Consider the following 25,968-nt stretch of genomic DNA (forward strand, 5'->3'; position numbering starts at 1 on the left):
GTGTATGCTACTCAAAGTGAGTGAGTGTTGACTATGTGTAAAATTATTAATGTAAATGTTACCAAGGGTTGTTGTCTGTAAATGTTGGTTGTATCTTTCGTCGTTATCCAAGGGGGCAAGGCGAAGAGGCAGTTTGTGGACAGGCAAGTGGTCGTGGGCAAGAGCAGGGCAGCGTGGTCTGGGTCCGAGCAGGGAGGTCGTGGATCGAGGAGGGCAGTCAGGAAACCGGATGGGTGTCGAGTGACAAGGCACGATCACGGAGGACAGGGGAGTCACTGTGGAAAGACAAAAGGGCATGAACTAGGGGGAAACACGGAGAGAGAGCAAAACAAGGACGAGGAAATCACTGGGAAAGGAATGCCAGACGTGATGCTTACTGGAAGGTTAGCAACGTTCTGGCAAAGGTTCCTCGGGTCCGCTGGTCTTTATGCCGCTCCCCCTCGTCAAGTCCAGGTGCGCTGATCAGTGATTGCTTGCAGGCTTGTTGCTGTGTGGGCGTGTTGTGCTCAGCGCGAGCAGAGGCGTGTCTGAGTGTGCTGCCAGCATAAGGGGTTAGCAGAGTTGCCTGCAGCTCCAGGTGCAGAGGAAACGCGGGTTCGACTCCGCGTCATGACAGTACCCCCCCCCCCCCCCCCCTTATGCGAGGCCTCCGACAAGCGCCGGGGAGCATCAGGATTGGCACGGTAGAAATCCTCTAGAAGTGAGGGATCGGCAAGGTAGGAGGCTGGCACCCAAGATCTGTCTTCAGGTCCATATCCCTCCCAGTCGACCAGATAAACGAGCCCCCTACCTTGTCGACGGACCCTGAGGATCTCCTTAACCGTCCAAACCTGATCTCCATTAGACAAGAACCTAGAGGGTGGGGGGGCAGGGACAGGCGGAGACAGAGCGCTCTCCGCTACCGGCTTAATCTGAGATACATGGACAACTGGATGTCGCTTGACCGAGGGTGGGAGAGCCAATTTAACAGATACAGGATTTATGATCGACATGATGGAGAATGGACCAACATAACGTGGAGCCAATTTCCTTGATGGTACCTGGAGACTGAGGTCCTTAGTGAGAAGCATCACTTGTTGTCCAGGTTTATAGGATGGGGCTGGAATGCGATGACGGTTTGCGTTGCGACACATTTTCTCGGATGCCCTTTCCAAAGCTGCACGAGCGGCTCTCCACACCCTCTGACACCGTCTAATATGAGCCCTTGTTGAGGGAACAGCGATTTCCAGTTCCTGCTGGGGAAACAAAGGGGGTTGATAACCCAATGAGCACTCAAATGGAGACATACCGGTAGCGGAGGTCTTCAAGGAGTTATAGGAAAACTCCACCCAAGGCAGAAACTTGCTCCAGGATGTGGGTTGATGACTGGCGACACAGCGGAGCATGGTCTCCAAACTTTGATTCGCCCTCTCAGCCTGCCCGTTTCTTTGGGGATGGTATCCCGATGTGAGGCTGACCGAGGCCCCGATTCCCTTGCAGAAGGCTCTCCATATTTGTGACGTAAACTGAGGGCCTCGGTCAGAGACGATATCCACCGGGATACCATGTTGCTTGACGACGTGTAGAGTGAGGAGATCAGAAGTCTCTGAGGCAGAAGGTAACTTGCGCAGCAGAATGAAGTGGGCTGCCTTGGAAAAACGGTCAACAATAGTTAAGATGGTGGTGTTACCTCTAGAGGCTGGAAATCCTGTGACGAAATCCAGGACGATGTGTGACCAAGGACGAGCAGGAATGGAGAGAGGGCGAAGGAGACCAGCAGGAGGCCTGTGTGACGTCTTGCTACGGGCACAAGTAGAACAAGCAGCGATGAACTCATGAGTGTCCTTGGCCATGGATGGCCACCAAAAACGTCTTCGCAGCTAAAATAAATTAAGTTTCTCAGTGTGAACATTAAATATCTTAAATCTCTCGCCACTTTGCAGCACACTACTAGGCACTTGCTACTCAGTGCTTCGGTGTGTGTGCTTTTGTTGGTGTGTTTTTTCGCCACTAACTCAACAGAACGGCAAGGAAAGAAAGAGGGAATCGCTGTGGAGCTAAAATAAAGGCTATTTGCGAGGAGTACATTAATGGCTCTTACAAATATGGAAGAATTGACCACAACAAGTTTTAATTGTGATGAGACCGGACTTTTCTGGAGAATTATGCCAGAGCAGACTTATTTCATAGCAGAAGAAAAACTCCACCCCGCTGTCCTTGCTACCTTCTTTCTCGCCGCTGTTTTTTCAGCTGTTAATGTCGGTGGACTTGGCTTTTTTTAAATGTTAAGGATTGTTGTGACTTGTGATCGTTTGTGCGAGCACCAAAGGGACTTCTGTGTGTGTGCATGTGTTTGCAGAGCAGTGCATACAGCACAGTTCTTAATGTTAATAAATAGGAAGTTGAACCATCACTTATTTGTTATGTTAAATGAATACAGACTATTGTATAGTACTTTATATTGTGTTCAAAGTGTACAAACCTTCACTAAAACATGGACTTTTGTCGAGGTTTGAACCCGTTATTCATATTTACATTGTTTCTTATAAAGAAATATGCTTTGCTATAAAAGAAGACGAAGAAAAAGCTTTTTATTGACAAGTACAACAAAATGTCATTTTCGGCTCAAACCCGTTCAAGATTAGACAAACATTGTACAGGGGAACAGAAGAGGAATGCTGATTGGTCGCCACTTACGGCAGCACGTAAAAGGTGGGGAAAGGGGGACGCAGGGCAGGGGGTGGATGTGTAAATTGCTTATTGCTTTGAAATGTCAAAGCAATGATCTTGCCAGGGAAAAACAATTCGGATTACAATGTTTGTGTTTGAGCGACCGAAAACCAATTTAAACTTTTCACTCTGTTTCTGGTCCTCAAAATTATCATACTTCACTATGCAAAGCAGGCGGCGTCTCCATGATGTTATCAAGCTTGCAATTTAGCCCGAAGTCACAAAAAGTCTGAGTGCTCGGAGCTCTGCCCGCATCCTCCGATCGTTTGTGGCAGATTTAGGGTACTTTGAACGGCCGCCAGCGTCTTCCAATATGTCGATACACCACGGCAGTGTTTTTCAACCACTGTGCCACGGCACACTAGTGTGCCGTGAGATACAGTCTGGTGTGCTGTGGGAGATGATCTAATTTCACCTATTTGGGTTAAAAATATTTTTTGCAAACCAGTAATTATAGTCTGCAAATGATGTGTTGTTGTTGAGTGTCGGTGCTGTCTAGAGCTCGGTAGAGTAACCGTGTAATACTCTTCCATATCAGTAGGTGGCAGCAGGTAGCTAACTGCTTTGGAGATGTCGGAAACAGCGGAAGGCAGTTTGCAGGTTAAATTGAGTCTAATGCTTAAACCAAAAATAAACAAAAGGTGAGTGCCCCTAAGAAAAGTAATTGAAGCTTAGGGAAGGCTATGCAGAACGAAACTAAAATTGAACTGGCTACAAAGTAAACAAAAACAGATTGCTGGACGACAGCTAAGACCTACTGTGGAGCAAAGATGGCGTCCACATGACAATCAACAATGTCCCCACAAAGAAGGATAAAAACAACTAAAATCTTCTTGATTGCTAAAACAAAGTAGATACGGGAAATCTCGCTCAAAGGAAAACATGAAACTGCTACAGGAAAATACCAAAAAAGAGAAAAAGCCTTGACAGTACACCTACTTTGAGACAAGAGCTATAGTGATGCATGCTTGGTTATGGTTTAAAGTCATACCCAACTGTCAACTGAGTTTCGTTTTTTAATGATGTCTGCTGGTGGTGTGCCTCCGCATTTTTTCAACGCAAAAAATGTACCTTAGCTCAAAAAAGGTTGAAAAACACTGTACTAGGGCAACGCTTAGTCCAATCAGCAGATGATTCCGAGTAGGTAGATGTCTTCAAAGTCCTCGCCTGCACTCCGCTTCTCCCAAGAGTGTGTCCAGCAACAGCCGTTCCGACAGGATAGGCAGGTTTCCCCCGAATCCTAGATCTTATCAATTTTGTCGAGAGGCGAGTTGATCAATTCCATTGTTTAGACTTTGTTGAGCAGTGCAAAACAGAGGCTCCAAGAAAGTTAAGACAAGACAAAGAAGCCAGCAGGAGAGATAAGGTGAGGGAAAGGGAGCATCTGCCTTCGATGAGTGAAACCTTTCAATATATAAACCCCGTTCAAAAACCAATTAAGTTCGTAAGTCGAAGTTCCACATGGTTTTCTGTACGTAAAACTAGAAATATCTATGTATAAAAAAATTCTTAATATTTGTTTCTGGAATGGAGCAATTGGATTGACATGATTTATTATGAGAACAAATGCTTCCGGCTGACCTTGTTGAACAGATTTCTAATTATAACTAAGGAACCATTGTACTTGTACCATTGTACTTCTTCTTCAAGTTTAATAAAGGCGGGACATTTTTATCAAAGGTTTTTCGTTCATTTTACATTCACCCCCTTGAAAGGCATAGAAAATATGTGTGCATTGTATTACATCAGTGAGTCGCTGAAAATCAACAAAAACTAACACGCTCGAGTGAATAATATATTCGATTACAGAATGGCTTCATACGGCCTTCAAAAAAAAGACAAATATAGTTTTTAATGACTGCACCCTACTGGAAAGAGAAACTACTTTGTGTATTATGTCTGCCTGTGTTGTCAGAGTGCATTGACTCGGAAAGAAGGACGTGCAGCAGAGCGCAGACCACCGCCAAAGCCAATAATTCGCCCTTCTCCTTTTATGCAGACTGTCATTCATGTCGGACTACATTATCATAAGTATCGGAAACATGCTCGATTTTCCTTCCAAAGGTCCATGTAATTTATTCTTCATCAGTAAAATGGGGGCTTAAACAGGGGTGTCCAAACTTTTTCCACCGAGAGCAGCACGCTGATTAATGAAAGTATGCGGAGGGGGGGGCATTTTGATGGGTTTTTTTCTTTCAAAACCATCGGGGCTCCCCTCAATTTTGGTTAACATAAAAAGGGTCTCATTCATTTAAGTGTATGTAAGTATATACATATTGCAAATGTGTATATACAATATTGCATATTTGTTTGTTTTTGACAAAAAGTCAGGGTTTTCATTGAAAAAAATATCATAAAATATTTTTTTAATAGAAAAAACGTTATGGCAACGCATGGAGCTGAAGTAAATCTATAGATATTGCAGTGTTAAAATTTATTTTAAAAAGTGTCTATTTTGCCAAAAAAAATATGTCCCTTTGACTAACTCAATATGAGTCCCAAAACTCAACAGGCCAGCATTATATAAATATAAATATATAGGTTTTTTTTGTTTGTTTTTTGTTTTAATTTCAACGCTAAAATATCAATAGAATAGAATAGAATAGAATAGAAAGTACTTTATTGATCCCTGGGGGAAATTCAGCACCACAATAAACACTTGGGTATTTTTTACATGTGAATAATATAAATACAGTCTATTATACAGCATTATTCACATGTGAATAATATTAATACAGTCTATTATACATTCTAATACAGTCAAAAAGGAACATATGCATTATACAGTCTGATGGCTGTCGGTATGAAGGACTTCCTGTGTCATTCCGTGTTGTAGATTCACTTCAGATCTATGCGTTGCCAGAAAGTTTAAAATGTATTTGAATATTTTATGACCTTTTTTGTTTTCAAAGAAAACCCTGTTTTTTCATGTATATGTGTGTGTGTGTATATATATATATATATATAGACACCGTTTACACTGCTGCTCTCAATGCAGTAGGACCTACAGCCCGCAGGCAACAGGACTGGTTTGATGAGAACGATGATCACATCAGAGATCTTCTCCAGGAGAAACATCGTCTGCACAAAGCCCACCTCAGTGATCCAACATCCTCTCAAAAACAGTCTGCCCTCAAGAACATCAAAGCAACCATCCAGCGGGAGCTGCGTCGGATGCAGGACGACTGGCTCTGCCGAAAATCTGACGAGATCCAGTCCTATGCAGACCAGAATGACAACAAGAAGTTCTACAGCACCCTCAAGGCCATCTACGGGCCCACAACATCGGGATCTCCTCCTCTCCTCAGTGCTGATGGCAGCACACTGGTCACAGACAGAGAGAAGATCCTTGAGCGCTGGGCTGAGCACTTCCACGGTGTTCTCAACCGCCCCTCAGCCATTAATGACGATGCCTCCCTCAAGTCCCTGTCAACACCTCCCTTGACGAACCACCAACGGAAGCTGAGGTCATCAAAGCCATCAGAGGACTTCCAAATGGCAAAGCACCTGGTGCTGATGCAATTCCAGCAGAAATCTACACACCTCTGACCAAACAACTGGTAGACCTATTCTGCACCATGTGGAACCAAGGGAAGCTGCCACAAGAGTTCAAAGACGCCTCCATCGTCCATCTATACAAATGCAAGGGCAACAGGCAGGACTGCAACAACCACCGCGGCATTGCTCTGCTGTCTGTAGCAGGAAAGATCCTGGCCAGAATTCTGCTAAACCGCCTGACGGAACATCTCGAACACGAAGACCTCCTACCGGAGAGCCAATGCGGATTCAGGCAGGGTCGTGGTACAGCGGACATGATCTTCGCCGCTCGCCAACTCCAAGAGAAGTGCAGAGAACAGAACGTCACTCTATACTCCACCTTTGTAGATCTGACGAAGGCCTTCGACACTGTCAGCCGAGAGGGCCTCTGGAAGATCATGGCCAAGTTTGGCTGCTCTAACATCTTCATAAACATGGTCCGTGAATTCCATGATGGAATGCAGGCACAAGTCCAGGACAACGGTGCATCATCTGAGCCTTTCCATGTGGAAAATGGAGTCAAACAAGGCTGTGTTCTGGCACCCACTCTGTTCAGTATGATGTTCTCAGCCATGCTGACAGAAGCTTTCCGGTCTGGGGACATGGGGATAGACCTGCGCTACCGCACTGATGGCAGGCTGTTTAATCTGCGAAGACTCCAGGCAAAGACAAAAGTACAGACCACAAAGGTTCACGACTTTCTCTTTGCGGACGACTGTGCCCTGAATGCTTCCAACGAGCTGGAAATGCAACGGAGCATGAACAACTTTGCCACAGCATGCTCAGACTTTGGACTCACCATCAGTACAAAGAAAACAGAGGTTATGCATCAACCTGCTCCTGGAGACCCGTACACTGAGCCCCACGTCAGCGTAAATGGTGAGGACCTCAAAGCTGCTGAAAAGTTTGTCTACCTGGGTAGCACCTTGTCACGCATGGGCAACATCGACGAGGAGGTCATGCGTAGGATAGCGCATGGAAGTGCTGCATTCTGTCTGGGAGCGCAGAGGGCTTAGCCTACGGACCAAACTTAAGGTCTACCGTGCTGTTGTCCTACCCGCCCTGCTGTATGCCTGTGAGACCTGGACTGTATACAGCCGGCATGCTAAACAGCTTAACGCCTTCCACATGAGATCCCTCAGGAGGCTGCTCAACATCAGGTGGCAGGACAAGATCCCAGACACTGAGGTCCTCCACAGGGCTGAGATGGATAGCATCTTGAGATGGATAGCATCTATGCCATCCTCAAGCGTTCCCAGCTGAGATGGGCTGACCATGTCTGCCGCATGTCAGATGAACGCCTACCAAAAATGCTCCTGTACGGTGAACTGCACCATGGAAAGCGCTCACGCGGCGGACAGCGGAAACGCTTTAAGGACACCCTAAAGGCCAGTCTCAAGGGCTGTGGTCTGGACCCAGAGACATGGGAAGCCGATGCCCAACACCGTTCAAACTGGCGCTCTGCAGTCTGGCATGGTGTAGCAGACTTCGAGGAAAAACGCATCCATGAAGCCGAACAGAAGCGACAGCTCCGCAAGACCAGAGACAGTTCCTCCCTCTCTGCCAGCCACCCTCCAGCCATAACCTGCCCTTACTGCAGCCGGTCATTCCGCGCAAGGATTGGCCTCATCAGCCATCTTCGCACACACAAATCAACGTGAAGTCACCTGGTCATCTTCGAAAACGAAGGACGAACATGGATATATATATATATATATATATATATATATATATATATATATATATATATATATATATATATATATATATATATATATATAATATATATTTTTTCAATCAATCAATCAATCAATCAATGTTTATTTATATAGCCCTAAATCACAAGTGTCTCAAAGGGCTGTACAAGCCACAACGACATCCTCAGTACAGAGCCCACATACGGGCAAGGAAAACTCACCCCAGTGGGACGTCAATGTGAATGACTATGAGAAACCTTGGAGAGGACCGCATATGTGGGTAACCCCCCCCCCCCCCCCCCCCTCTAGGGGAGACCGAAAGCAATGGATGTCAAGTGGGTCTGACATAATATTGTGAAAGTCCAACACATCAGCGAAAGTCCAGTCCATGGTGGGGCCAGCAGGAACCATCCCGAGTGGAGACGTGTCAGCAGCGTAGAGATGTCCCCATCTGATGGGTTGGGAGCAGAGTAGAAAAGAAAAGAAAAGAAACGGCAGATCAACTGGTCTAAAAAGGGAGTCTATTTAAAGGCTAGAGTATACAAATGAGTTTTAAGATGAGACTTAAATGCTTCTACTGAGGTAGCATCTCTAACTTTTACCGGGAGGGCATTCCATAGTATTGGAGCCCGAATAGAAAACGCTCTATAGCCGGCAGACTTTTTTTGGGCTCTGGGAATCACTAATAAGCCGGAGTTCTTTGAACGCAGATTTCTTGCCGGGACATATGGTACAATACAATCGTCAAGATAGGCAGGAGCTTGACCGTGTAGTATTTTATACGTAGTAAAACCTTAAAGTCGCATCTTAGGTGCACAGGAAGCCAGTGCAAGTGAGCCAGTATAGGCGTAATATGATCAAACTTTCTTGTTTTTGTCAAAAGTCTAGCAGCCGCATTTTGTACCATCTGTAATCTTTTAATGCTAGACATAGGGAGGCCCGAAAACAAAACGTTACAGTAATCGAGACGAGATGTAACGAACGCATGGATAATGATCTCAGCATCGCTTGTGGACAAAATGGAACGAATTTTAGCGATATTACGGAGATGAAAGAAGGCCGTTTTAGTAACACTCTTAATGTGTGACTCAAACGAGAGAGTTGGGTTGAAGATAATACCCAGATTCTTTACCGAGTCGCCTTGTTTAATTGTTTGGTTGTCAAATGTTAAGGTGGTATTATTAAATAGATGTCGGTGTTGAGCAGGACCGATAATCAGCATTTCCGTTTTCTTAGCGTTGAGTTGCAAAAAGTTAGCGGACATCCATTGTTTAATTTCATTAAGACACGCCTCCATCTGACTACAATCCGGCGTGTTGGTCAGCTTTAGGGGCATGTAGAGTTGGGTGTCATCAGCATAACAGTGAAAGCTAACACCGTATTTGCGTATGATGTCACCTAGCGGCAGCATGTAAATACTAAAGAGGGCAGGGCCAAGAACCGAACCCTGGGGAACTCCGCACGTTACCTTAACATAGTCCGAGGTCACATTGTTATGGGAGACACACTGCATCCTGTCAGTAAGATAAGAGTTAAACCAAGACAAGGCTAAGTCTGTCATCCCAATACGCGTTTTGATACGCTCTAATAAAATATTATGATCAACAGTATCGAAAGCGGCGCTAAGATCAAGAAGCAGCAACATAGATGAAGCATCAGAATCCATCGTTAGCAACAGATCATTAGTCATTTTTGCGAGGGCTGTCTCCGTAGAGTGATTTGCCCTGAAACCGGACTGAAAAGGTTCACAGAGATTGTTAGACGCTAAGTGTTCATTTAACTGCTGTGCTACAATTTTTTCGAGGATTTTCGAGATAAACGGAAGGTGGGACACCGGCCGGTAGTTTACCAGGAGATCAGGATCGAGGTTAGGTCTTTTGAGTAGAGGATGAATAACCGCTTTTTTGAATGCTAGGGCAACAGTGCCAGCGGAAAGTGATAAGTTTATAATATTTAACACTGATGGACCTAATAATACAAAAAGCTCCTTGATAAGTTTCCCAGGAATTGGGTCAAGTAAACATGTTGTTTGTTTTGTCCCATTTACACATTTTGACAATTCCTCCAATGTTATTTCATCAAAGAGAGAGAAACTATTTTGGAGGGCGGTATCCGTCGTATATACAGTCGTATTTGTGTTAATATAACCCAGTTGTAGCTGAGATGCATTGTCTTTAATCTCTTTTCTAATGACTTCAATTTTCTTATTAAAGAAATTCATAAAGTCATCTGCTGTGTGGGTGGAGCTACTGGGAGGAGTCCCTTGTTGGGTTAGCGATGCTACTGTACTAAACAGAAATTTAGGATCATTTTTGTTGAGGTGGATGAGATTTGAGTAATAATTAGCTTTAGCTGAGGTAAGCATGCGTTTATAAGTTATTAAACTATCACACCATGCTTGATGGAAAACCTCAAGTTTAGTCGCACGCCATTTGCGTTCCAGCTTTCTACATGATCATTTCTGGGCTTTAGTTTCTTCTGTAAACCACGGGGTACGCCTTTTAGGGGCCCTTTTTAGCTTAAGCGGTGCTACACTATCAATGGTGTCGCGCAGGGCGTCATTAAAGTTGTTAGTGAGGTTATCAATAGAGCCCACATAATTTGGGAATGGTGCCATTACCGAAGGCAGTAGGTCAGTAAGAGTCGTCGTTGTGGCAGCATGAATGTTGCGGCTGCTATAGTAGTTATTATTATTATTAGTTTGTTGACAATGAGTCAGAACTTCAAATTTTATAAGGTAATGATCGGACATTACTTTAGTGTACGGGAGTATCGTAACTTTAGAGGTGGTGACACCCCTGACAAGCACCAGATCTATCGTATTACCGTTGCGATTTATTATTTGTGTAAGACCACAGCTATCAATTATAGTCTGGAGCGCCACGCATGGAGGGTCCGATGGGGTATTCATATGGATATTAAAGTCCCCCATTATGATTATATTGTCGGCGTGCGTCACTAGATCAGCAACAAACTCTGAGAATTCACTGATGAAGTCCGAATAGGGCCCAGGGGGGCGGTAGATAACAGCCAGGTGGAGAGGCAGCGGTGTGACAAACCTCAAAGTGAGCACCTCAAACGAGTTATATTTATTATTTAGGTTAGGTGTAAGATTATAGTTTTTATTGTATATTAGTGCGACACCCCCTCCCCTTTTAAGAGGTCGGGCAACATGTGTATTGGTATAGTTAGGAGGAGATGCCTCATTTAGCGCAAAAAAATCGTCTGGTTTGAGCCAGGTCTCGGCGAGACCAACGACGTCAAGTTTGTTGTCTCTAATGAATTCATTAACTAATAACGTTTTGGAAGATAATGATCTTATGTTTAAAAAGCCCATATTATAGGTAGTGGGCTGTTTTGAGGATTGTTTGTTGAAATTATCCGAAGTAGCAATATTAATAATGTTGCGTTTATTATGCGTATTGCACTTTACATAGTTTTGACCATATCTAGGAATTGATACGACGGGGATATTCAGATTGTTTGCTTGATGTTGCGATAAACTGAACGCATCATAGTTAGCTACCTCAGTACAATGTATGTCTGCCTCTGACACGGTCACAAAAGAAAAAACATTATGTGAGTTGTGTTTTATTCTAAGGGAATTGCTATGTGTGCAGGGATTATCCAGCCTGACGCCGGCTAGTTCTAGTTTAAATGGCTTCTTACCCGGAGACTCCACGCTTCTTTGGTTAGCTTTTCTCTTTGTTGTTAGCCCCGCTTCTGCTTCCGCTCGCACCGCTTACGTCGTCTCCATTGGCGGTCACCGCTAGCACTTGACTCCGCTGCTACAAAGGCCGCTCGATGTAGCCCGCGAAGTATTCCCATGCTAGCGAGGAGGTCCACCGTACATGCATCTTTCAGTCTATAACGACCCGATCCATCCACATCCAGAATTGTCTGTCGGTCGTATGTGATCACAGAGTGTTCACGCTTTGAGCCAGCCATGAAATTGACAGAAATGAGGGGTGTTTTTTGCCAAATCGCTCTACACTCCCAAGAGCATTAGCGAGCCGCAGCATAGCCATAGCCATGCGCCGCCATTTTTTGTTTTATTTTATATTTATATATATTAATAAGTATTTATATATATATATATTTATATATAAATGTTTCTTTTTAATATATATATTTTTGTATTTGTTTTTTTCATATATATATATATATATATATATATATATATATATATATATATATATATATATATATATATATATATATATACAGTGTATATATATATATTTATTTATTTTTTTGTGTTTTTTTAATTTGTATTTTTTTTCAACGCTAAAAATCTATAGATTTACTTCAGATCTATGCGTTGCCATAACGTTTAAAACATTTTTTTTAATGTTTTATGACCTGTTTTGTTTTCAAAAAACCCTGTTTTTTAATGTGAAAAACACAAGATATGCACTATTTCCCCCAGAACACCTTTCAAAATTGAATATTTCATATTAAGTATTTTGGGCCTTAAATAGGTCAATAATTAATGACAACATTGCGTTTGATTCATTACTATTTTTTGGAACAATGATAGTTTGAAAACTAATCAGACTGAAGGTCTCATGGATACAAAACGCCCCCACTCATTAAAGTGTGAAAAATAAGTCATATGTCAAAATATATTATTTTTACTTTCAACACTTAAATCTCGGGGCAGCACGGTGGTACAGGGGTTAGTGCATGTGCCTCGCAATACAAAAGTCCTGAGTTCAATCCCGGGCTCGGGATATTTTTGTGTGCAGTTTGCATGTTCTCCTCGTGACTGAGTGGGTTCCCTCCGGGTACTCCGGCTTCCTCCCACCTCCAAAGACATGCACTTGGGGATAAGTTGATAGGCAACACTAAATTGGCCCTAGTGTGTGAATGTGAGTGTGAGTGTGAATGTTGGTGTCTGTGTTGGCCCTGCGATGAGTGGTGACTTGTCCAGGGTGTACCTCGCCTTCCGCCCGAATGCAGCTGAGATAGGCTCCAACACCCCCGGCGACCCCGAAAGGGACAAGCGGTAGAAAATGGATGGATGGGCACTTAAATCTCTAGATCAACTTCAGATCATCGATTATAAGTTTTTATGATTATTATTTATGTATTTTTTAGCAACAACAGTTTTAAAGTAAGCATCTGCCTGCATTGTAGTTTTGTGTTATTAGTGTCGATATCGCATTATTTTCTTGTTACATTACACCTTTTTTCTCTTTAGTTCCGCTTTTTATGGGGTATTTTGTAATAGTATTTTTTAAAACAGCCGCTGGCCGTTCAAAAGTGAGCTGCGGGCCGCACTTTGGACACCCCTGGGCTAAAACATCTTTAATTGACCTTAAATATTTATCGTTAGCCATGGAAAGTTTGCATTCTTGTGAATGATATTTTGCAGCACTTAATTTACTTTGTATCTTCACACAACTTTATGCTACTGCAGTAAATATGGGTTTTGCAGACTTCTTCATGTTTGTGACACTTAGTTTGGTCTTATCTCCTTAGTTTTAGTGTTATTTTGCTCCCTTTGTTGCCACAAGACCCTAATTGGTTGCAAAAGTAATTAACATATTTTTCGGAGCATAGGGCGTACCGGACTATAAGGCGCATTGTAGGGGTCAAATTATGATTATTTTGTTCTACATGTAAAAGGCTTTCTTGTGGTCTACATAACATGTAATGGTGGTTCTTTGGACAAAATGTTGCATAGATGATTTTTACAGTCGCTTTCTAACTGTCTCTGCAGGATGTAGGTGCAGGTGAAAGGACAGACATTTTTATATTGTGTATAAAATAATTGTTTTTTTAAATAAATTGTGTACATAGAATTAAATACAGAAGATCCTTGTTCCTCGCTGGGTTTACAGTCCGAGACCTCGAGTGAACGGCACAATATGATATAATAATAATGGACAGTTTTAGACTGCATGTGTTTAAGTCTGTAAAAACAATACATTACTTTATAAAGCCATGTTATTTATTTTTCGATCTGCCACAATAATGTAATACAAAACCAGTGAAGTTGGCACGTTGTGTAAATGGTAAATAAAAACAAAATACAATGATTTGCATTTTCAAACTATATTTAATTGAATAGACTGCAAATGCAAGATATTTAATGTTCCAACTGGAAAATGTTGTTATTTTTTGCAAATATTAGCTCATTTGGAATTTGATGCCTGCAACATGTTTCAAAAAAGTGGCACAAAAGACTGAGAAAGTTGAGGAATGCTCATCAAACACTTATTTGGAACATCCCACAGATGAACAGGCTCATTAGGAACAGGTGGGTGCCATGATTGGGTATAAAAGCAGCTTCCATGAAATGCTCAGTCATTCACAAACAAGGATGGGGCGAGGGTCACCACTTTGTCAACAAATGCGTGAGCAAATTGTCCAACAGTTTAAGAACATCATTTGTCAACCAGCTATTGCAAGGACTTTAGGGATTTCACCATCTACGATCCGTAATATCATCAAAAGGTTCAGAGAACCTGGAGAAATTGCACGTAAGCAAGGATAGTACGAACTTTGGATCCCTCAGGCGAAACTGCATCAAAAAGAGATATCAGTGTGTAAAAAGGATATCACCACATGGGCTCAGGAACACTTCAGAAAACCACTCTCAGTAACTACAGTTGGTCGCTACATCTGTAAGTGCAAGTTAAAACTCTACTATGCAAAGCGAAAGCCATTTATCAACAACACCCAGAAACGCTGCCGGCTTTGCTGGGCCCGAGCTCGTCTAAGATGTTATCATTGACGCCCCTGCTTATTTCAGCAAGACAATGCCAAGCCACGTGTAACAACAGCGTAGCTTTGTTGTAAAATAATGCAGGTACTAGACTGGCCTGCCTGTAGTCCAGACCTGTCTCCCATTAAAAATATGTTGCACATTATGAAGCCTAAAATACCACAACTGAGACCCCAGACTGTTGAACAACTTAAGCTGTACATCAGTGGTCCCCAACCTTTTTGTAGCTGGGGACCGGTCAACGCTTGAAAATTTGTCCCACGGACCGGGGGGGGATTTTTTATTTTTTTTTTTTCATAAAGAAATACAATCATGTGTGCTTACGGACTGTATACCTGCAGACTGTATTGATCTATATTGACATACACATACACAATATGTATGTATAGTGTTTTTATGTTGATTTAATTTTTTTTTTTAAATTAAAAAAAAAAAAAATTTTTAAATTGTAATTTTTTTATTTTTTTTATTTCTTGCGCGGCCCGGTACCAATCGGTCCGCGGACCGGTACCGGTGGTTGGGGACCACTGCTGTACATCAAGCAAGAATGGGAAATAATTCCACTTCAAAAACTGGTCTCCTCAGTTCCCAAACGTTTACTGGGTGTTGTTAAAAGGAAAGGCCATGTAACACAGTGGTAAAAATGCCTCTGTGAAAACTTTTTTGCAATGTGTCACTGCCATTAAATTCTAAGTTAATGATTATTTGCAAAAAAAAAATGTTTTTCAGTTGGAACATTAGATATCTTGTCTTTGCAGTCCATTCAATTGAATATAAGTTGAAAAGGATTTGCAAATCATTGTATTCTGTTTTTATTTATAATTTACTCAACGTGCCAACTTCACTGGTTTTGGGTTTTGTACATTTGAATGAAAATATGTGTAGTTGAAGGCTCTTCTCAGTATTTTTGTTGAAATTATGTTAACAAAGAGATTAAGTAGAAGCGTTTAAAGTAAAAACATTTTTTTAAAGTCATATATGACTTTCTTATAACACAAAACTGTCATTGTTCCAAAAATAATAATTCTTTAAAATCAGTGTTGTTATGAATTATTGGCCTATTAGAGGCTCTAATTACCTTATGTAAAGTATTACACTTTGCAACTTGTTTTTGGAAAGTAATGCATATTTTGTCTTTTTCCCGTCATAAAAATGTATATTTCTTTTTTTTTTTTTAACAAAAATAGCACAAGCATTAAAACACCCCAAATTAATATAAACTTTATATCTATGGATAGGTCTGAAGCTGTTAAAATATACTAATATATGTTTAGTGTTTATTCCATCATAAAAATTGTTGAGTTTTTTTTTGCAAAAAAAAAGCACAAAACATGAGAAAAAAACTCACTACAAATGTATACAAATTGATTTATGGATGTTGTAGGTCTGAAGCTGTTGACATATAACTGACTTATAACACTTTTTTTGAACGCTTGCGTTTTTCGGCTAAGGATGGATAGTGTGAGTGTTTGGAAAAAAACAAAAAACCGAACTGTTGTTGTTCTAAAAATCCTAATGCAGCAAAATCAGTGTTCTTTTCAATCTTGAACAATTAAAGTTTGTAATTACTTCTTGCAAATTATTCCACTTTGCAACTCAGTTTTGTGCTTTTCCCATCGTAAATTGTTTTTATTTTGTTAGTTTTTTGATTGTTGTTGATTTATACAAAAAGAGCATAAAAATTATTTAAAAACAAATTCCAAACATATAAAATAAAACTTAATATCTATGGATAGGTCTGTAGCTGTTGAATAATTTACAACGTTGAAAGCTTTAACAAAAAAAAAATAGTATATGACTTATTTCTTAAAACTTTTTTGAGCACATCAGTTTTTCAGCTAAGGATTGATTGTGTTAGTTTTTAAAAAAAATAAGTAATTGTTCCAAAAACAAAATAAGGCATCAAAATCAGTGTTGTTACGAATTACTGACTCATTAATTACCTCATCTACAGTATTCCACTTTGCAATTCATTTTTGGGAAATATTGCATATTTTGGCTTTTTTCCCCGTCATAAAAAATTGTTTTTTTGTTGTTGATATTTTGTACAAAAAGAGCATAAAATAATAAATAAATAAAAAGATTCCAAATGTATAGAATAAAACGCCACTTAGCAACTAATATTTGGGAAATATTGCATATTTTGTATTTTTTCCCTTCATAAAAAAAGTTTTTTTTGTTGTTGTTTTCTTGTTGTTATTTTGTACAAAAAGAGCATAAAATAATAAAAGAAAAAAGATTCCAAATGTATCCTAAGAAAGCATGATATTTATTTCCATTGTTATGCTGATGACGCAAACATTTATTTTCCGTTAAAGAGAAATCATGCCTCTTCAATGCAGCCACTACTTGCTTGTCTTGATGATATCGAGGCCTTGATGGCACTACATTTCTTAAATTTCAATGAAAAGAATACATGGATAATAGTGTTGGACCTGTGAGCTCCACCCTGTTGACTTTGGCCCTTTGGCTTTGCACGTTAAGGCCATGGTCACCAACCTGGGCTTTCGTATTGATAGTGATTTTAAATTGGAGCGTCAGATTGGCACAGTGGGGAAAGCCAGCTTTTTAAAAACCTTCTTTCCAGGCAACAGTTTGAGACAGTAATCCATGCCTTTATCACATCTGGGCTGGATTACTGTAACTCTTTGTATTTTGGAATTAGTCAATCCTCCCTGTCCCATCTGCAGCCGGTCCAAAATGCAGCTGCCCGGCTTTTAACAAGCACAAGAAAAAGAGAGCACATTACTCCTGTTTTAGCCTCACTTCACTGGTGTCTTTTAAAGTCCATTTTAAAATTATTTTATTCATTTTTAAATCCTTACATGGTCTTGCCCCCCCTTACCTCTCTGAGCTGCTCCACCTCTATGCCCCCACCCACCCGGTCCCTCAGGTCAGCTGATCAGCTGCTCCTGGAGGTCCCCAAATCCGAGCGCAAGCTAAAAGGGGACAGGGCCTTCTCTGTTGCGGGTCCCAAACTCTGGAACCATCTCCCTCTCCATGTGAAACCGGCCCCTTTTTTGGTCAACAGCCACACAGGTCACACTGAGGGTGTCCGAATAAACAACTGTAACACTGTTACAAATATGCGCCACACTGTGAACCCACACCAAACAAGAATGACAAACACATTTCGGGAGAACATCCGCTCCGTAACACAACATAAACACAACAGAACAAATACCCAGAACCCCTTGCAGCACTAACTCTTCCGGGACGCTACAATATACACCCCCGCTACTCCCCCACCTCAACCTCCTCATGCTCTCTCAGGGAGAGCATGTCCCAAATTCCAAGCTGCTGTTTTGAGGCATGTTAAAAAAATAATGCACTTTGTGACTTCAATAATAAATATGGCAGTGCCATGTTGGCACTTTTTTCCATAACTTGAGTTGATTTATTTTAGAAAACCTTGTTACATTGTTTAATGCATCCAGCGGGGGGCATCACAACAAAATTAGGCATAATAATGTGTTAATTCCACGACTGTATATATCGGTATCGGTTGATATCGGAATCGGTAATTAAGAGTTGGACAATATCGGAATATCAGATATCGGCAAAAAAGCCATTATCGGACATCTCTAGTGTGCAGTATATGAATAGAGAGACATATGTTTCCAGCTTTGAAGAACAACAACCACAAGAAGGATACTAGCTAAGAAACTGTGAAATACGCTAATAAGGGCGCTAACTAAAAGGCTAACACTACAGCTAACAAAAGCCCTGCTAAAGAAGCTAACAAAAGAGCTAACCAATATTCCAATAATAGTCACACACTTTTTCTTCATGTACGACGCCACCTATGAGAGGAAGAAAATAGTAATAAACATGTCGACCAAGGTGGTCTGGTGGTTAGGCGCTCTCATCTCATTCAGGGAGCTATGACTTTTAGCAACTGTGGCTGTGTGGTGAATAGTCCCTAAAAACATGGCCGATCTTGTCGTTTGATGACAACAACATTCTTCTAGTGTGCTACCATTAAGCTAATTCCTGTTAAGGTCGCATGCTAAGCAAGCGCTCTACCATTTGAGCTCATTCCCCTGTAAGGCATTTTGGACTGCTAGCTGCTGTCATCGTGTAGCTAACAACAATGATATTACTAATATATAAATAACAAAGTTTTTACAGCGTGACAGGACACTCCTGAGACAGTCAACAGACCAGACTGAGAATTCAGGCATTGATCCTGCTAACTCTCACATGTTTACCTAGCTTGCTGCCATTTAAGCCTTTTCCTGCTAATGCGACTTTGCCTATGAGAGGAAGAAGATGGTAAGAAAATGTTTTACTAACTCCCTGGTGGTCAAGTGGTTAGGATTTGGTGCTCTCGCGGCCCGGGTTCGATTCCCGGTCAGGGAACTTAATAATTTGGCAACGGTGGCTGAGTGGTAAATAATGCAAGTAATTAACAGTCCCAAAAAAAACATAGCTGACGTTGTACTATGACAGCAAAAACATTATTATCAAAATGGGCTTTCGTAGGGAAAACGTTGGCGTCAATCTTGCTACCTAGCTACTTGTAATGTGTGCTAGATTGATTGATTGAAACTTTTATTAGTAGATTGCACAATACAGTACATATTCCGTACAATTGACCACTAAATGGTAAAACCCAATAAGTTTTTCAACTTGTTTAAGTCGGGGTCCACGGGGTCCATGTTAATCAATTAATGGTAGAATGAGTGTCACCTGTTGTAATGTGTGCTAGAATGTGTCTGACCACTTGTAATGTGTGCTAGAATGTGTGTGACCTGTTGTAATGTGTGCTAGAATGCGTGTGACCTGTTGCAATGCTAGAATGCGTGTGACCTGTTGTAATGTGTGCTAGAATTAGGGTGATGTTTGATAAGAAATTATCGAATTTGAGCCCATTATCGAATCCTCTTATCGAACCGATTCCTTATCGATTCTCTTATTGAATCCAGATAGGTTGTTGTATATGGAAAAAAAAACACAATATTTGGTTTAACAAAAGCTCACTTTTATTTTATAAGAAAAAAATAAAATAAATAAATAAATATTGACTGTTGTTACCCCCTAAAAAAAAAAAAAAAAAAAAAATATTGACTGTTGTTACCCAAAGTATATTAAGTGGGCTTTTTCAGAAAAACAAATATATACAGTAACACAAAAACAACCTGTCTCTGTGGTCACTATAGGTGCATAAATAATACTATAGTGTTAAATAAAATCAGTCCCTTGGGCACAAAACTGAAAATAAGACAGCTCTCCAAAAAGTGCACTTCTGCTGCTATTGGAACATCCTTCTGGGGTCCATCAGTGTGGCCTCCTCCAGGAATGACTGCACATCCTTGTCCTGGAGGGAAAATGAGGGACAGACACAGAATTAGGGGGGAAATTAGCTTAATGTGAAGACTAGGGTGTCTGTTATTAAGTCTTTAGCATTAGTATGTGGAATTAAATGATGGAATGGATTAAGTAATGAAGTTAAACATTGTACTGATATGATCCACTTTAAGAGGTTGTTCAAATTAACAGTGCTTACAAAGTACAAAGAAGAATATAGAGAAATACTTTCAACCTTATTGAAAATAAGATATTCTTCATCTCAGTATATTAATAATGACTGAATTAATTAATTACATATTACAAAACTGTTGTATATACTAATTCACAGATGTTATTTTAATATAAAAAGGCCAGTAAATGATGTATATATTTGGAAACGCTCTGAAGTGGGAAAGGGGTAGGATTAAATAAGCTTTACTTCTTCCTACTCCTTTTCAGACATGATGTAAAGTGAAATTATATGAATCTGTGATGTGTTATGCTGTAAGCGTGTTTATGTACGAAATAAACTAAAGAAAGAAAGAAAGCACTAGTTAATTAGACTGTCCTGCAAACTCTGGAGTGGTGTAGGCTACAAGATAACGTTAACGTTATCAGACACATACAAAAAGGCTAACGTTAACGTTACCGTTAGCCAAAGACTATGCTTAGGTAACGTTAATCTAGCTAACATTACTGCAGTCCTGACATAACCTTATTTTAGCCTAAAGCCTACGAGTGAGCAGATATGGAAATTAACCGGCAACAGTTAACGTTAGTTACTCACCAGCACTCTCACTGGAATTGACGCTGCAGGTTTAAGCGGAGGAAGAGGAGCGTGAAGAATCGGTTATTTTCTTATCGAACAACCGGGAGAACCGGTTTTGAACATTATCCCTAGCTAGAATGCGTGTGACATGTTGTAATGTGTGCTAGAATGTGTCTGACCACTTGTAATGTGTGCTAGAATGCATGTGACTTGTTGTAATTTGTGCTAGAATGTGTGTGACCTGTTGCAATGTGTGCTAGAATGCGTGTGACCTATTGTAATTTGTGCTAGAATGCGTGTGACTTGTTGTAATATGTGCTAGAATGTGTGTGACATGTTGTAATGTGTGCTAGAATGCATGTGACCTGTTGTAATGTGTACTAGAATGCGTGTAACCTGTTGCAATGTGTGCTACAATGTGTGTGACATGTTGTAATGTGTGCTAGAATGCATGTGACCTGTTGTAATGTGTGCTAGAATGCGTGTGACCTGTTGTAATGTGTGCTAGAATGCGTGTGACCTGTTGCAATGTGTGCTAGAATGCGTGTGACCTGTTGTAATGTGTGCTAGAATGCGTGTGACATGTTGTAATGATAAATAAATGATAAATGGGTTATACTTGTATAGCGCTTTTCTACCTTCAAGGTACTCAAAGCGCTTTGACAGTATTTCCACATTTACCCATTCACACACACATTCACACACTGATGGCGGGAGCTGCCATGCAAGGCGCTAACCAACAGCCATCAGAGGCAAAGGGTGAAGTGTCTTGCCCAAGGACACAACGGACGTGACTAGGAAGGTAGAAGGTGGGAATTGAACCCCAGTAACCAGCAACACTCCGATTGCTGGTACAGCCACTCTACCAACTTCGCCATGTGTGCTAGTATGCGTGTGACCTGTTGTAATGTGTGCTAGAATGCGTGTGACCTGTTGTAATGTGTGCTAGAATGCGTGTGACCTGTTTTAATGTGTGCTAGAATGCGTGTGACCTGTTGTAATGTGTGCTAGAATGCGTGTGACCTGTTGCAATGTGTGCTAGAATGCGTGTGACATGTTGTAATGTGTGCTAGAATGCGTTTGACATGTTGTAATGTGTACTAGAATGCGTGTGACCTGTTGCAATGTGTGCTAGAATGTGTGTGACATGTTGTAATGTGTACTAGAATGTGTGTGACCTGTTGTAATGTGTGCTAGAATGCGTGTGACCTGTTGCAATGTGTGCTAGAATGCGTGTGACTTGTTGTAATATGTGCTAGAATGTGTGTGACATGTTGTAATGTGTGCTAGAATGCGTGTGACCTGTTGTAATGTGTGCTAGAATGCGTGTGACCTGTTGCAATGTGTGCTAGGATGCGTGTGACCTGTTGCAATGTGTGCTAGAATGCGTGTGACTTGTTGTAATATGTGCTAGAATGTGTGTGACATGTTGTAATGTGTGCTAGAATGCGTGTGACCTGTTGTAAAGTGTACTAGAATGCGTGTGACTTGTTGCAATTTGTTTTAGAATGCGTATGACATGTTGCAATATGTGCTAGAATGCGTGTGACTTGTTGCAATGTGTGCCAGAATGCGTGTGACAGGTGGTAATTTGTGCTAGAATGCGTGCGACCTGTTGTAATGTGTGCTAGAATGCGTGCGACATGTTGTAATGTGTGCTAGAATGCGTGTGACTTGTTGTAATGTGTGCTAAAATGCGTGTGACCTGTTGTAATGTGTGCTAGAATGCGTGTGACCTGTTGTAATGTGTGTTAGAATGCATGTGACCTGTTGTAATGTGTGCTAAATGAATGTGACCTGTTGTAATGTGTGCTAGAATGCGTGTAACATGTTGCAATGTGTGCTAGAGTGCGTGTGACCTGTTGCAATGTGTGCTAGAATGCGTGTGACATGTTGTAATCTGTGCTAGGATGCGTGTGAACTGTTGTAATGTGTGCTAGAATGCGTGTGACCTGTTGTAATGTGTGCTAGAATGCGTGTGACCTGTTGTAATGTGTGCTAGAATGCGTGTGACCTGTTGCAATGTGTGCTAGAATGCGTGTGACCTATTGTAATTTGTGCTAGAATGCGTGTGACTTGTTGTAATATGTGCTAGAATGTGTGTGACATGTTGTAATGTGTGCTAGAATGCGTGTGACCTGTTGTAATGTGTGCTAGAATGCGTGTGACCTGTTGCAATGTGTACTAGAATGCGTGTGACCTGTTGCAATGTGTGCTAGAATGTGTGTGACATGTTGTAATGTGTGCTAGAATGCGTGTGACCTGTTGTAATGTGTGCTAGAATGCGTGTGACCTGTTGTAATGTGTGCTAGAATGCGTGTGACCTGTTGCAATGTGTGCTAGAATGCGTGTGACCTGTTGTAATGTGTGCTAAAATGCGTGTGACATGTTGTAATGTGTGTTAGTATGCGTGTGACCTATTGTAATGTGTGCTAGAATGCGTGTGACCTGTTGCAATGTGTGCTAGAATGCGTGTGACCTATTGTAATTTGTGCTAGAATGCGTGTGACTTGTTGTAATATGTGCTAGAATGTGTGTGACATGTTGTAATGTGTGCTAGAATGCGTGTGACCTGTTGCAATTTGTTTTAGAATGCGTATGACATGTTGCAATATGTGCTAGAATGCGTGTGAACTGTTGCAATGTGTGCCAGAATGCGTGTGACCTGTCGTAATGTGTACTAGAATGCGTGCGACCTGTTGCAATGTGTACTAGAATGCGTGTGACCTGTTGCAATGTGTGCTAGAATGTGTGTGACATGTTGTAATGTGTGCTAGAATGCGTGTGACCTGTTGTAATGTGTGCTAGAATGCGTGTGACCTGTTGCAATGTGTGCTAGAATGCGTGTGACCTATTGTAATTTGTGCTAGAATGCGTGTGACTTGTTGTAATATGTGCTAGAATGTTTGTGACATGTTGTAATATGTGCTAGAATGCGTGTGACCTGTTGTAATGTGTACTAGAATGCGTGTGACCTGTTGCAATTAGTTTTAGAATGCGTATGACATGTTGCAATATGTGCTAGAATGCGTGTGACCTGTTGCAATGTGTGCCAGAATGCGTGTGACATGTGGTAATTTGTGCTAGAATGCGTGCGACCTGTTGTAATGTGTGCTAGAATGCGTGCGACATGTTTTAATGTGTGCTAGAATGCGTGTGACTTGTTGTAATGTGTGCTAAAATGCGTGTGACCTGTTGTAATGTGTGCTAGAATGCGTGTGACCTGTCGTAATGTGTGTTATAATGCATGTGACCTGTTGTAATGTGTGCTAAATGAATGTGACCTGTTGTAATGTGTGCTAGAATGCGTGTAACATGTTGCAATGTGTGCTAGAATGCGTGTGACCTGTTGCAATGTGTGCTAGAATGCGTGTGACATGTTGTAATCTGTGCTAGGATGCGTGTGATCTGTTGTAATGTGTGCTAGAATGCGTGTGACCTGTTGTAATGTGTGCTAGAATGCGTGTGACCTGTTGTAATGTGTGCTAGAATGCGTGTGACCTGTTGTAATGTGTGCTAGAATGCGTGTGACCTGTTGTAATGTGTGCTAGAATGCGTGTGACCTGTTGCAATGTGTGCTAGAATGCGTGTAAACTATTGTAATTTGTGCTAGAATGCGTGTGACTTGTTGTAATATGTGCTAGAATGTGTGTGACATGTTGTAATGTGTGCTAGAATGCGTGTGACCTGTCATAATGTGTACTAGAATGCGTGTGACCTGTTGCAATGTGTACTAGAATGCGTGTGACCTGTTGCAATGTGTGCTAGAATGTGTGTGACATGTTGTAATGTGTGCTAGAATGTGTGTGACCTGTTGTAATGTGTACTAGAATGCGTGTGACATGTTTTAATGTGTGCTAGAATGCGTGTGACTTGTTGTAATGTGTGCTAAAATGCGTGTGACCTGTTGTAATGTGTGCTAGAATGCGTGTGACCTGTCGTAATGTGTGTTATAATGCATGTGACCTGTTGTAATGTGTGCTAAATGAATGTGACCTGTTGTAATGTGTGCTAGAATGCGTGTAACATGTTGCAATGTGTGCTAGAATGCGTGTGACCTGTTGCAATGTGTGCTAGAATGCGTGTGACATGTTGTAATCTGTGCTAGGATGCGTGTGATCTGTTGTAATGTGTGCTAGAATGCGTGTGACCTGTTGTAATGTGTGCTAGAATGCGTGTGACCTGTTGTAATGTGTGCTAGAATGCGTGTGACCTGTTGTAATGTGTGCTAGAATGCGTGTGACCTGTTGTAATGTGTGCTAGAATGCGTGTGACCTGTTGCAATGTGTGCTAGAATGCGTGTAAACTATTGTAATTTGTGCTAGAATGCGTGTGACTTGTTGTAATATGTGCTAGAATGTGTGTGACATGTTGTAATGTGTGCTAGAATGCGTGTGACCTGTCATAATGTGTACTAGAATGCGTGTGACCTGTTGCAATGTGTACTAGAATGCGTGTGACCTGTTGCAATGTGTGCTAGAATGTGTGTGACATGTTGTAATGTGTGCTAGAATGTGTGTGACCTGTTGTAATGTGTACTAGAATGCGTGTGACCTGTTGTAATGTGTGCTAGAATGCGTGTGACCTGTTGCAATGTGTGCTAGAATGCGTGTGACCTGTTGTAATGTGTGCTAGAATGCGTGTGACATGTTGTAATGTGTGCTAGTATGCATGTGACCTGTTGTAATGTGTGCTAGAATGCATGTGAACTGTTGTAATGTGTGCTAGAATGCGTGTGACCTGTTGCAATGTGTGCTAGAATGCGTGTGACCTATTGTAATTTGTGCTAGATTGCGTGTGACTTGTTGTAATATGTGCTAGAATGTGTGTGACATGTTGTAATGTGTGCTAGAATGCGTGTGACCTGTTGCAATTTGTTTTAGAATGCGTATGACATGTTGCAATATGTGCTAGAATGCGTGTGACCTGTTTCAATGTGTGCCAGAATGCGTGTGACCTGTTGTAATGTGTACTAGAATGCGTGCGACCTGTTGCAATGTGTACTAGAATGCGTGTGACCTGTTGCAATGTGTGCTAGAATGTGTGTGACATGTTGTAATGTGTGCTAGAATGCGTGTGACCTGTTGTAATGTGTGCTAGAATGCGTGTGACCTGTTGTAATGTGTGCTAGAATGCGTGTGACCTGTTGCAATGTGTGCTAGAATGCATGTGATCTGTTGTAATGTGTGCTAGAATGCGTGTGACATGTTGTAATGTGTGCTAGTATGCGT

At 41.3% G+C, this 25,968-nt stretch overlaps 1 protein-coding gene across 9 annotated transcripts in view; it reads left to right on the top strand.

Annotated features, from left to right (window-relative positions):
- The window catches only part of LOC133639545 (neuromedin-K receptor-like), a 48,417-nt gene that overhangs the window by 14,907 nt on the left and 7,542 nt on the right, over nucleotides 1-25,968 (top strand). The gene's annotated exons all lie outside the window — the stretch shown is intronic.

The sequence above is a fragment of the Entelurus aequoreus genome, linkage group LG22 (genome assembly GCF_033978785.1).
Source record: "Entelurus aequoreus isolate RoL-2023_Sb linkage group LG22, RoL_Eaeq_v1.1, whole genome shotgun sequence".
Taxonomy (NCBI): Eukaryota; Metazoa; Chordata; class Actinopteri; order Syngnathiformes; family Syngnathidae; genus Entelurus; species Entelurus aequoreus.